Source organism: Sorex araneus, chromosome 5 (genome assembly GCF_027595985.1).
Source record: "Sorex araneus isolate mSorAra2 chromosome 5, mSorAra2.pri, whole genome shotgun sequence".
NCBI lineage: Eukaryota > Metazoa > Chordata > Mammalia > Eulipotyphla > Soricidae > Sorex > Sorex araneus.
Window position 1 is genome coordinate 29,322,494 of NC_073306.1, and position 10,827 is coordinate 29,333,320.

Consider the following 10,827-nt stretch of genomic DNA (forward strand, 5'->3'; position numbering starts at 1 on the left):
GGTGGGATTGGCTCCTTTCTAGAGTTATCCCACACATTCACAAACACCCCACCGAGGGGGGAGGGGCGTGCAAATCTTAAAGGCGCAGCTCTACATATTTGTAATGTAACTTCCTTTGCAAACACACTGAAGTCTGTGAAGGAGGTGCTCATGCTTCAGTTTATGGATGGAATAGACCTGCCAGGGGCAAGAATGCACAAAGCACTTGTTAGATCTCCCTGAACTTTCTTTTTCTTTTATTTTTGGGCCACACTCAGTTGTGCTTAGGCTTAATTCCTGGCTCTAAACTCAGGAATCACTCCTGCATGGGGATGGAATGGGGGAACAATATGGGCTACCAGGAATCAAACTGCGGCAACTGCTTGCAAGGCGAGCACCCTACCCACTGTACTAAAATTCTGCTCTGGCCCTAACGTTTCACTCTATTTTTCTCATCTTGTTGATTTTGTTTGGGTAAGAATCATTGTCAATATGCACGTTTTCCCATAGTTCATAGCACCCTAACCCAGTTAAAATATAAACCAAATATAATCGAAACTGAGATTAGTCCCCTCCCCTTTTGAATCCTGTCTTGGGAAATGGCTGTGGTGGCTGACCTTGAACCATGGACAAGAGAATGGGAGAATATATGATCAACAACATTCAAAACTCCAGAGTTTGGCAAAACCTAATCCTATAATCCTGACTACAGCCCATCCCTCACCCTGTAGCTGATCAAGAACACTTCTGGGTTCCCTCCTACCCCGACTGTGGACAGACTTGGATTTGGGATCTTGCTGCCCCCTTGCCTGTTTGCTTTAACAACCACTCCTCTTTTTCCGAAAATTTGTGTTCCGTGATTGACTTTGGGGCGCAAGGTGTCAGAGAGGTTCAGTATCAAATGCATGAAACACGAGTTTGAAACTGGTACTGCAAAAAGAAGGCTTATCATAGTCATATTGGTGATTAAATTACAGATTTGAGGGGCTGGAGTGATAGCACAGCGGGTAGGGCATTTGCCTTGCACGCAGCCGACCCGGGTTCGAATCCCAGCATCCCATATGGTCCCCTGAGCACCGCCAGAGGTGATTCCTGAGTGCATGAGCCAGGAGTGACCCCTGTGCATCGCCGGGTGTGACCCAAAAAGAAAAAAAAATAATAAAATAAAATAAATTACAGATTTGGGATTTTTTTTAAATTTTTTGGCAAACGCCCCACCTGCTGTGTGCTATTGCTCCAGCCCCCAGATTTGAGATTTGAAATAGTCCTTTGCCATTGTGACTGGAGAATATTTTGTATTTATATGTTTTTCTTGGCAACAGTAGACAAAATAAAACAGTCGTCCAATTAGCTGGCGTTTCCTCTGACCCTCTCAGTAAATGCTTTCTTCATCTTTTGTTTAGTTGGCTTTTGGGCTACTACTTCTGGGCGTTTGAGGGGACTCTCAGTGTATTCAAGGGACCATGCAGTGTGTAGGTCCTACCTAACCAGGCTACTACAAGCAAGCAAAGCTTACACCCCCGGTCTTGGAACTATATTCCAGCCCCTTCTGCATCTTTACACTCCTGGATTACTCCCCAGGGGTTCTACAAAAAAAAAAAAAGGAAAGGAAAGAGATTGTCCAGAGGTCCAAAGTTAAACATTACCTACCCTCAGAAAGATGAGCAGAAGCTAGGATTTAGGATCCCTCAAATTCCTTTTAGCAGAGACAATTAAAACACACACACACACACACACACACACACACACACACACACACACATGAGCTGTGCACACAGCTGACCCACAGCATTGTGTATGGTTTCCTGCCAGAAATGATCTCTGAGCACAGAGCCAGAAGTAAGACGTGAACACAACCAGGTGTGATCCAAACACCTCCCCGCAAACACACACATCAGCGCAAATAAACTATGTACCCTACTAGTTCCCCAACCCCCTAGGGTCTGAGAGACATCCTGCGATTCCTCTTTCTTGCTGACCCTGACTTCTGAGAAGTCCGAAGTGCAACTATGTGATGACCTCGCCAACTGATAACTGCTGAGTCACTGTTGTAAATCAGTGCCCTCCTCCCCCAGTTCTGAGGCTTTTATTTCAAGTTTAGGCAAGAGGGGTGTTAGTGAACTAGGCAGGCAAGGGGCTCCTTGGCAATTAATTTTTTTAAAAAGCCCTTAAAAATGTGATCAGGAAAGGAGTTCCAGCCCAGGGCCCAGCTCCAAAATGAAGACTCCAGCTCCAACCCTAAGGATCATCAGGGGATGATTCAGCAGAAAAGGAAAATCCTGGCAAGACTGAACAAAGTAGAGTTAAGAGGGGGGAATGAAAGAAGGCCTCTCTCTGAACTCAGAGTTCTCCCTTGACAACACCCTAGCGATGGACTCTTATCTGCACTGAAACCTCCAAGCAGGGCCTGTGAAACACTCTTGGGACAAATAGGCAGCTGTTGCCGCATCCTAATGGGTATGTAATTCCTTTCTTTTACTCTAGAGGGTTGTCTCTTCTCCCTTTCTCTTCTCTCTGGAGAAACCACTCCCTCTTAGGCTTGTTTCTTTTTCCTCCTTATTTTCTTTTTTTTTTTTTGCTTTTTGGGTCACACCCAGCAATGCACAGGGGTCACTCCTGGCTCATGCAGTCAGGAATCACCCCTGGCGGTGCTCAGGGGACCATATGGGATGCTGGGATTTGAACCCGGGTCGGCCACGTGCAAGGCAAACGCCCTACCCGCTGTGCTATTGCTCCAGCCCCCCTCCTTATTTTCTTTATTCATTTCGATTTGGGGGCCACACTCTGCAATGCTGGGGAGGGAGGTGTTCCTCTGAAAGCCACTCCTCTAGGTGCTCAGAGAACAATGTGGTGCTGGGGATTGAAACTGGAGGTTCTGGGGTCAGAGCAATAATGCAACAGGTAGGGGGCTTCTTACTCTGCAAGGGGCTGACCCAGGTTCAATCCCAGCACCACATATGGTCTCCCAAGCCCCAATAGGAAGGACCCATGGGCATAGAACCAGGAGTAAACTCTGAGCTCGGCTGGATATGAACCCCCAAAATAGAAATTGGAGACTCCTACGTGCAAAGCATCTGACCTAGGTCATTGAGCCCACTTTCTGGCTGGTCCCTCCTGATGCCTTTTAATAACATTTCTTTCTTTCCTTTTCTTTTCTTTTCTTTTCTTTTCTTTTCTTTTCTTTTTCTTTTTCTTTTTCTTTTTTTTTTTCTTTTTTGCTTTTTGGGTCACACCCAGCGGTGCACAGGGGTTACTCCTGACTCTGCACTCAGGAATTACTCCTGGCAGTGCTCAGGGTACCATATGGGATGCTCGGAATCAAACCCGGATCGGCCATGTGCAAGGCAAATGACTTACCTGCTGTGCTATTGCTCCAGCCCCCTTAATAAAATTTCTTGAGGAAAAAAAAAGTGAGGACAGAAAAGATAGCTCAAAGGATTGAGCACATGTTTTGCATGCTGGAGGCCCAGATTATATTCCTAGCAATACATCGTTATCCCCCATTCCTGCCAGGAGGCATCCTGAACATTGAGCCTGCTCTAGTCAATGAATACTTCAAAGTGCATCACTGTCACTGTCACTGTAACCCGTTGCTGATCGATTTGCACCAGTGGGCACCAGTAACGTCTCCATTGTGAGACTTGTTACTGTTTTTGGCATATCAAATACGCCACGGGTAGCTTGCCAGGCTCTGCTGTGCGGGCGGGATACTCTCGGTAGCTTGCCGGGCAAAAAACAAAATATAGGGACTGGAGATAGTACAGCAAGGGCACTTGCTTTGCTTGCAGCCAACCCACGTTTGATCCCTGGCACTCCATATGGTCTCCCAAGCCTGCCAAGAGTGATGCCTGAGCACAGAGCCAGGAGTAAGCCCAGAACACCATTGGGTGTGCCCCCACACACAATTAATTAAAATTTTGTTTCACTATCTTTTGAAATTCCTTCCTCCACATTCTGATGCAGGGTTTAGTGTTAGAACATGTGCTTAAAACCCTGTCACTAACAGTACTGCATGTCACAGTGTCCAGGCTTGCTCTTCAACCCCTGTTCTCCCTTGAGCCCTTACTTTTTTTTTTGCTTTTTGCTTTTTGGGTCTCACCTGGCGATGCACAGGGGTTACTCCTGGCTTTGCACTTAGGAGTTACTCTTGGCGATGCTCAGGGGGCCATATGGGATGCTGGGGATCGAACCCGGGTCGGCCACATGCAAGGCAAATGCCCTACCTGCTGTGCTATCGCTCCAGCCCCCTGAGCCCTTACTTTACTTGCTTGTCTCTGTGTTTCATTGCTTGCTTATTTCCATTATGGAGAAGTCCATATTTTCTCTGGAATATGTACTTGTCTTTTTTTTTTCTAGATAAGTTTCAAAAAATTATCTCGCCTCACACACACAAATCTGCCAGAGCTTGCCTTGCGCGTGGCTGACCCAGTTCTATCCCAGGCATTCTATATGGTGCCCAAGAACTGCCAGGAGTAATTCCTGAGTGCAAAGCCAGGAGTAACCTCTAAACACTTCTAAGTGTGGTCCAAAACAAACAAACAAAAATTAGTTTTGTGTAGGAAAGGGGCATACCCCGCAATTTTCAGAGGTTGCTCCCAGATCTGCACGCAGGAATCACTCCCGGCAGTGCTTGGGGAACTAAATGGGATGCTAGGGATTGAATCCCAGGTCAGCCTTGTGCAAGGAAAGTTCCTTACCCACAGTACTATCACTCTGGCTCCCCCAAAATAAAATGAAATGAAATTTATTTCTGCAGGAACAGGCTGTGAGCCTGAGATACCTGAGTGGAAATCAGAACTGACTCCTTTTTATGCCTCAACTTGAGAACCATGGGTCCCTCCAGGGTCATTCATGCTGAGGACCAGCTCCTACACGGTGCAGAGCCATCTGAGGACTGGCAGAACCAATGTGTCTGATAATGGTGCAAACTCCTGTGCATTGTTTTGAGATTTTTTGGATGAAAGTGGAGGGGGGCAGTAAAGGAGACAATGGGTGACCTCCCGTGCCATCATTGGGTGCCAGGGAGCCACTCCTGTAGACTCAGTCAAACAGGAAGTTGAACACTAGAGCCTGAGAATATGGTGCTGCACATACCCTGTAGTACCAAGAATCACCAGGGGCCACACCAAAGTTGCTGACAGAGAGAGGGGGCCTTAGGAGGGGCCCTACAGAATAGCCTTCAGAGTTATATGGGAAGCACCATGGAACCTAAAGGGCTATACCAAACAATACATGTGATGTTACGGAGCAGACCTGGTCTTGGCATGTTCCCAAACTGTTCTCTGCCCCCCCCCCCACTCAGCCCCTTGTGTAAGCAATTATGAGTGTTGACCTCCCCTTCAGTGGGATATTCTTTCTGTTGTGGCTGTCTTTCCTCTGTTCTGTGGCTCCCCACTCACCCCAGCACTCCAAAAATTTTGAGACCTTTGTTCATCGAATTGGTAGTGAAGATGAGGCAGAAGCGGTGATGGTAGGTCTCTGTGTTCATGATTCCCGGATTCTTCAATAGTTTCAAGAATGAAAATATTGAGTAATAAAGATGGTCAGACACAGAGTTAGAAAGTAGAAAAGTGGATTGAAAAGTAGAAAAGGCAAAAAGCTTCCCAAGTGGGGAGGAACTTAGTATAGGACTAAGTTAAGGGAGTTTTGTGGGTCCCCTTTAAAATCTCCTTGCATTCCTTATAGGTTAACAAGGATTTACAAAAGATACCAGAAAAATTGCCCGGGATGTCTACATTTCTCCAGGCATAATTGCTCATTATCTTAGTTTCCCTGTCAGCCTAGGCTCCAGGGCAGAGTTTGAAAACCCAAGGAATGCTGAGACAGAACCTTGGGTGTGGAATGTGTTTCAGGTTGATAGGAGAGAGATTTAACATCTGGAGGGAGAAAACTGTGGTTTTCTCTCTCACTGGCAAGGGGAAACTGAGACTTCCCCTTTCAATAGTGTACCATTTTCCATAGTAGATGTATTTGGGACACATACCATTTACAGCCATCCATCCTGTAGTGCATGAAACAAGCTTCTTATCTAGCTTCTAGGGTGCACTGTCCCGAAGTTCAAATCTTGAATCCACAAAAAAAATGGTCTTGAAATACTGATGAGCCTGCATACTGGATCATAAACCCTTGGGCAAGCTATTTCCAATTATTTGCTTTAAAAGCTATTAGCAAAGGATAATAGGTCACTAAAAGAAGTTTGTATTGTGCTGGGGTGAGTCTTAATGGTAGAGCACTTGTCTTTCTTCAGTTCTCAACTCTATAAAATAGTAATATTAATTTTTCAGGGCTATTATTCTCTCCCCCCAGTTCATCTCACTTTCCAGGCCAAACCTTCTCTCTCTCTCAGGCTCTCTCTTTTGTTTTTGTTTTTGGGCTACATCAGGAGGTGCTCAAGGCTTACTCCAAGCACTGAGCTCAGGGATCACTCCTGGCAGTGCTTGGGGGAACCATGTGGGATGCCAGAGATCAAATCCAGGTTGGCCATATGTAAGACAAACTCCCCACCTACTATAGTATTGCTCTGGCCCTCTATTTTTTATTTTATAGTGAGGTAAATTGGTCTAGAGAGATGGCTTAAAGGGCTGGAGCACATACCTTACATGCAGAAGGCGTGGGTTCAATTCCCAGTATCACATGTTCCCATGAGCACCATTGGAGCAAACTCAGAGCAGAGTCAGGAGTAGCCCCGAGCACTGCCAGATGTGGCCCCCAACTTGAAAAAAAAAACAACAGCAATAATAAACAATAAAGTGGGGTAAATTAAGTATCAGAGATGATAATGAACGATCCTGTTTTCAATCTCATAGTGGAGTAACAAATGAGGAATGAAATGGGAGCCCTCTCATTGGGACTTTGGGAGTACAGCTTTGGTAAAAGGACTTACTCTGGGGCCAGAGAGTTAGTACAGCAGGGAGGGTGTTTTCCTGGAACCCCGTTTGGTCTCCAAGCCTGCCAGGAGTAATCCCTATGCACTGTTGGATTTGGTCTCCCCCTCCCCCACCAAAAAAAGAGTCTTAACAGATTTATCTCTAAAACTTTTTTCACAGGATCTGCATCAAGCCTTTTGTATAAGTTGGAGACTTTACCACTTTAAAAAATACCAAAAAGGGGCTGGAGTGATAGCACAGCGGGTAGGGCGTTTGCCTTGCACGCGGCCAACCCATGTTCAAATCCCAGCATCCCATATGGTCCCCTGAGCACCACCAGGGGTGATTCCTGAGTGCATGAGCCAGGAGTGAACCCTGTGCATTGCTGGGTGTGACCCAAAAAGCAAAAAAAAAAAAAATACCAAAAGGAAAAATAAAATAACAAAAGGATGGGGCTGGAGCGATAGCACAGCGGGTAGGGCATTTGCCTTGCACGCAGCAGACCCCGGTTTGATTCCCAGCATCCCATATGGTTCCCTGAGCACCGCCAGGAGTAATTCCTGAGTGCAGAACCAGCAATAACCCCTGAGCATTGCAGGGTGTGACCCAAAAGGCAAAACAAAAAACAAAGGATGACTAAAAAGGACTGTCTCCATACTCCCTGACCATCTCAAAGAATCCTGAATACACAACTCCTGTCATAAGCAACATCAAAAATGTGGAAAATATCCCCTGAAAGTTTATACCCTGTTGCCTGCTAGGGTCGGTTGTGTCTTCTTTGGGACCTGGCCATATGGATGTGTGTGCCCTAATAAACCCTTTGTTTCTCACTGCCTACCAACTTGTGAATAGCACCAGTAGAGGGGTTTAATGATTCAAGATGACACAATCGGTGTACAAAGGTTAAGGCACTTGCCATGCAGGCAGCCAATCCCAGTTCCAATCCTCAGCACCATATAATGTCCCCAGAGCACCAGGAGTGATCTCTGAACCTGGAGAGTGTGCTCCCAAAAAGTGAAAACAAAATAACACCTTGGTAAAGAAAGGATTAAGTTTGCGTTAATTTCAAAAGAGAGTGCTCATTTCACTGAGATCAAGGAAGGCAGATTAATCAGTGAGTGAGGTATGCACATAACAATGATCACTCAAGAACAGTTTAGCAGTTGTAGAACCTAGACTATCAGACTGGACTATGAGCTGTTAAATATAGATATAGAGATATGTTAATGTTTATATATATATATTTTTTTCTTTTCTTTTTGGGTCACACCCGGCGATGCACAGGAGTTACTCCTGGCTCTGCACTCAGGAATTACCCCTGGCGGTGCTCAGGGGACCATATGGGGTGCTGGGAATTGAACCCGGGTTGGCCGCGTGCAAGGCAAACGCCCTACCCGCTGTGCTATTGCTCCAGCCCCGATGTTTATATATATTTATATATAAATATCTTAATATACTTTTGGTTTACTTTTATTTATTTATTTATTTTTTTGCTTTTTTTTTTTTTTTTTGCTTTTTTTTTTGGGTCACACCTGGCGATGCACAGGGATTACTCCTGGCTCTGCACTCAGGTATTACTCCTGGCGGTGCTCAGGGAACCATATGGGATGCTGGGAATCGAACCCAGGTTGGCCGAGTGCAAGGCAAATGTCCTACCCATTGTGCTATTGCTCCAGCCCTCGAGGTTTACTTTTTTTTAATTTTTGGAACACACCCCCAGTGGTGCTCAGGGTTACTTCCAGAATGGGATTTGGGGGTCACTGCCAATGGTGCTCAGGCACCACGTAGAGCCAGATTCTGAACCAAGAGCTCCTGCATGCACAGTATGCACTCAGCCCTTTAGATCTTTCATCAGAAACCGCCAACTTGAAAGCTATCCAACTACATAGGCTGTGAATCTGCTTGAAGCAACCCCGCTAGCAAAGAGCAGGAAGTAATCTCAAAGTGCAGGGAACTGTGGCTCCCCCCTACCCCCAGCCCCCAAAGGAAAAAAGACTGTGTTTAAATCCTTGCTATGGTCCTTGGTAGTTGTGACTTTAGGTATAGAAATTTTAGTAACAAAAATTATTTGAGACTAAATGAAACAATAAATATAAACAGTACACAGTCCAGGTACAGCAGGTAGAACACTTCCCTTGCACATGGCCCAGTCAGGTTCGATTCCTGGCACCCCATGTGCCCCCCCTTCCCCAGCCCAGCCCTGCCAGGAGTGATCCTACACAGAGCCATGAATAATCTCTGAACACTGCTTGGTGTGGCCCTCAAGCCAACAAATCAAACAATGAAATAAAGAGTAATTATGTTCCCAGATCAGATAATTTACCAACTCTCTCCTCTCCCCCCCATGCACACCCCAAAGCATGCACACTCTACTTCGGGCCTGCAGGCGAAACTGATATACAATCCACAAGGGTGGTGTGGGCCTGGGGGTAGCCACTCAGCAGTGCTCAGAGGCCAGTGGCACCTTGAGGGAATTAGGGGGTGACCACAACCAGATAGTCAGCCTGAGGAGGGGGTGAACAGTGGAGCATCGAAAAAGATGATGGAGCTGGAGGATGGGCAGTGGGGAAGGAGGATGACCCGCCACGGAGTTAAATGGTCAGAATTGTGAGGGGATGGTAGAGATAGAGATGGGGGAGGAGAAGATGGAACTGCTGGATTATGGGGTTGCCGGATGATGGAGCTGCCAGATGATGGAGCTGCCGGATGATGGAGCTGCTGAATGATGGAGCTACTGGATGATGGCGCTACTGGATGATAGAGCTGCTGGATGATGGAGCTGCTGGATGATGGAGCTGCTGGATAATGGGGCTGCTGGATGATAGAGCTGCCAGAAAATGGAGCTACTGGATGATAGATGGAGCTACTGAATGATTTCAAGCCCTTAATTATTTGACTTAAGTGAAATAGTTTTATTTAGAAAATATGAGAGCAGACACCATTGGGCTACACTAGCACGCGACAGGGACAAATGGAGACGTTACTGGCACCCACTTGAAAAATCAATGAACAATGGAATAACAAGTGATACAAGTGATATTAGGACTAATATATATTATTGTATAATAATATATTATTATATATTATATATATAATTAGAGTCTCCTGCCCCACGTCTGGCTGTCTTCACCAGGGCCCCTCGGAAGGGGGTGGGTTGAGTTTCCCTCCCCGCACCAAGCAGAGCCCCGGCAGCCAATGACCTTCGGAACCAAGCTATAGTCGTGCTCAAGGCCCCTCTCCACATGCTCAGACAAGCCTCACACATGAAGGAACTGGCAGAGGAACCTGGGTGTGCAGGACCTGGGGCTTGTGTGCAGGATCAGAGCTCCAAGCCTGCTCGGATCAGGCCTGGGCCTCCTCTACCCAGATCCCCCATTTTCCAGTAGCTATGCAGTCACATCCATAAACTGCCCCTGCCATGTAATCCCATCAATGGCCAAGATTCAGAGACTATAAAACAAAGCTCCCAGAAGCGAACGCGGCCGCCCGTGCAACCACTATTGTCTAGTTCTCCCTCTCGGAGAACTTGGCAAGCTATTGAGAGTATCCTGCCTGCACAGCAGAGCCTGGCAAGCTCCCTGTGGCATATTCGTTATGCCAAAAACAATAACAATGATGGGTCTCATTCCCTGACCTTGAAAGAGCTTCTAATGCAGCACCATTGGGAAAGATGAGTAAGGAGAGGCTGCTAACATCTCAGGACTAGGACAAATGGAGACATTACTGGCACCTGCTCAAGCAAATCGATGAACAATGGGAGGACAGTGATACAGTGATATACAGCCCAGGATTTGGTGAATGGTAGTGATTGTTATTCATCTATTTTTTTAATTTATTTAAAAAAATTTTATTAGCAAATCATTGTGATGTACAGTTACAAACTTATGAACATGTAAATTTCATGACTTCATCTTTTCTAACAGCTGCATAGTATTCCATTGTGTAGATGTACCAAAGTTTCTTTGACCAGTCATCTGTTCTA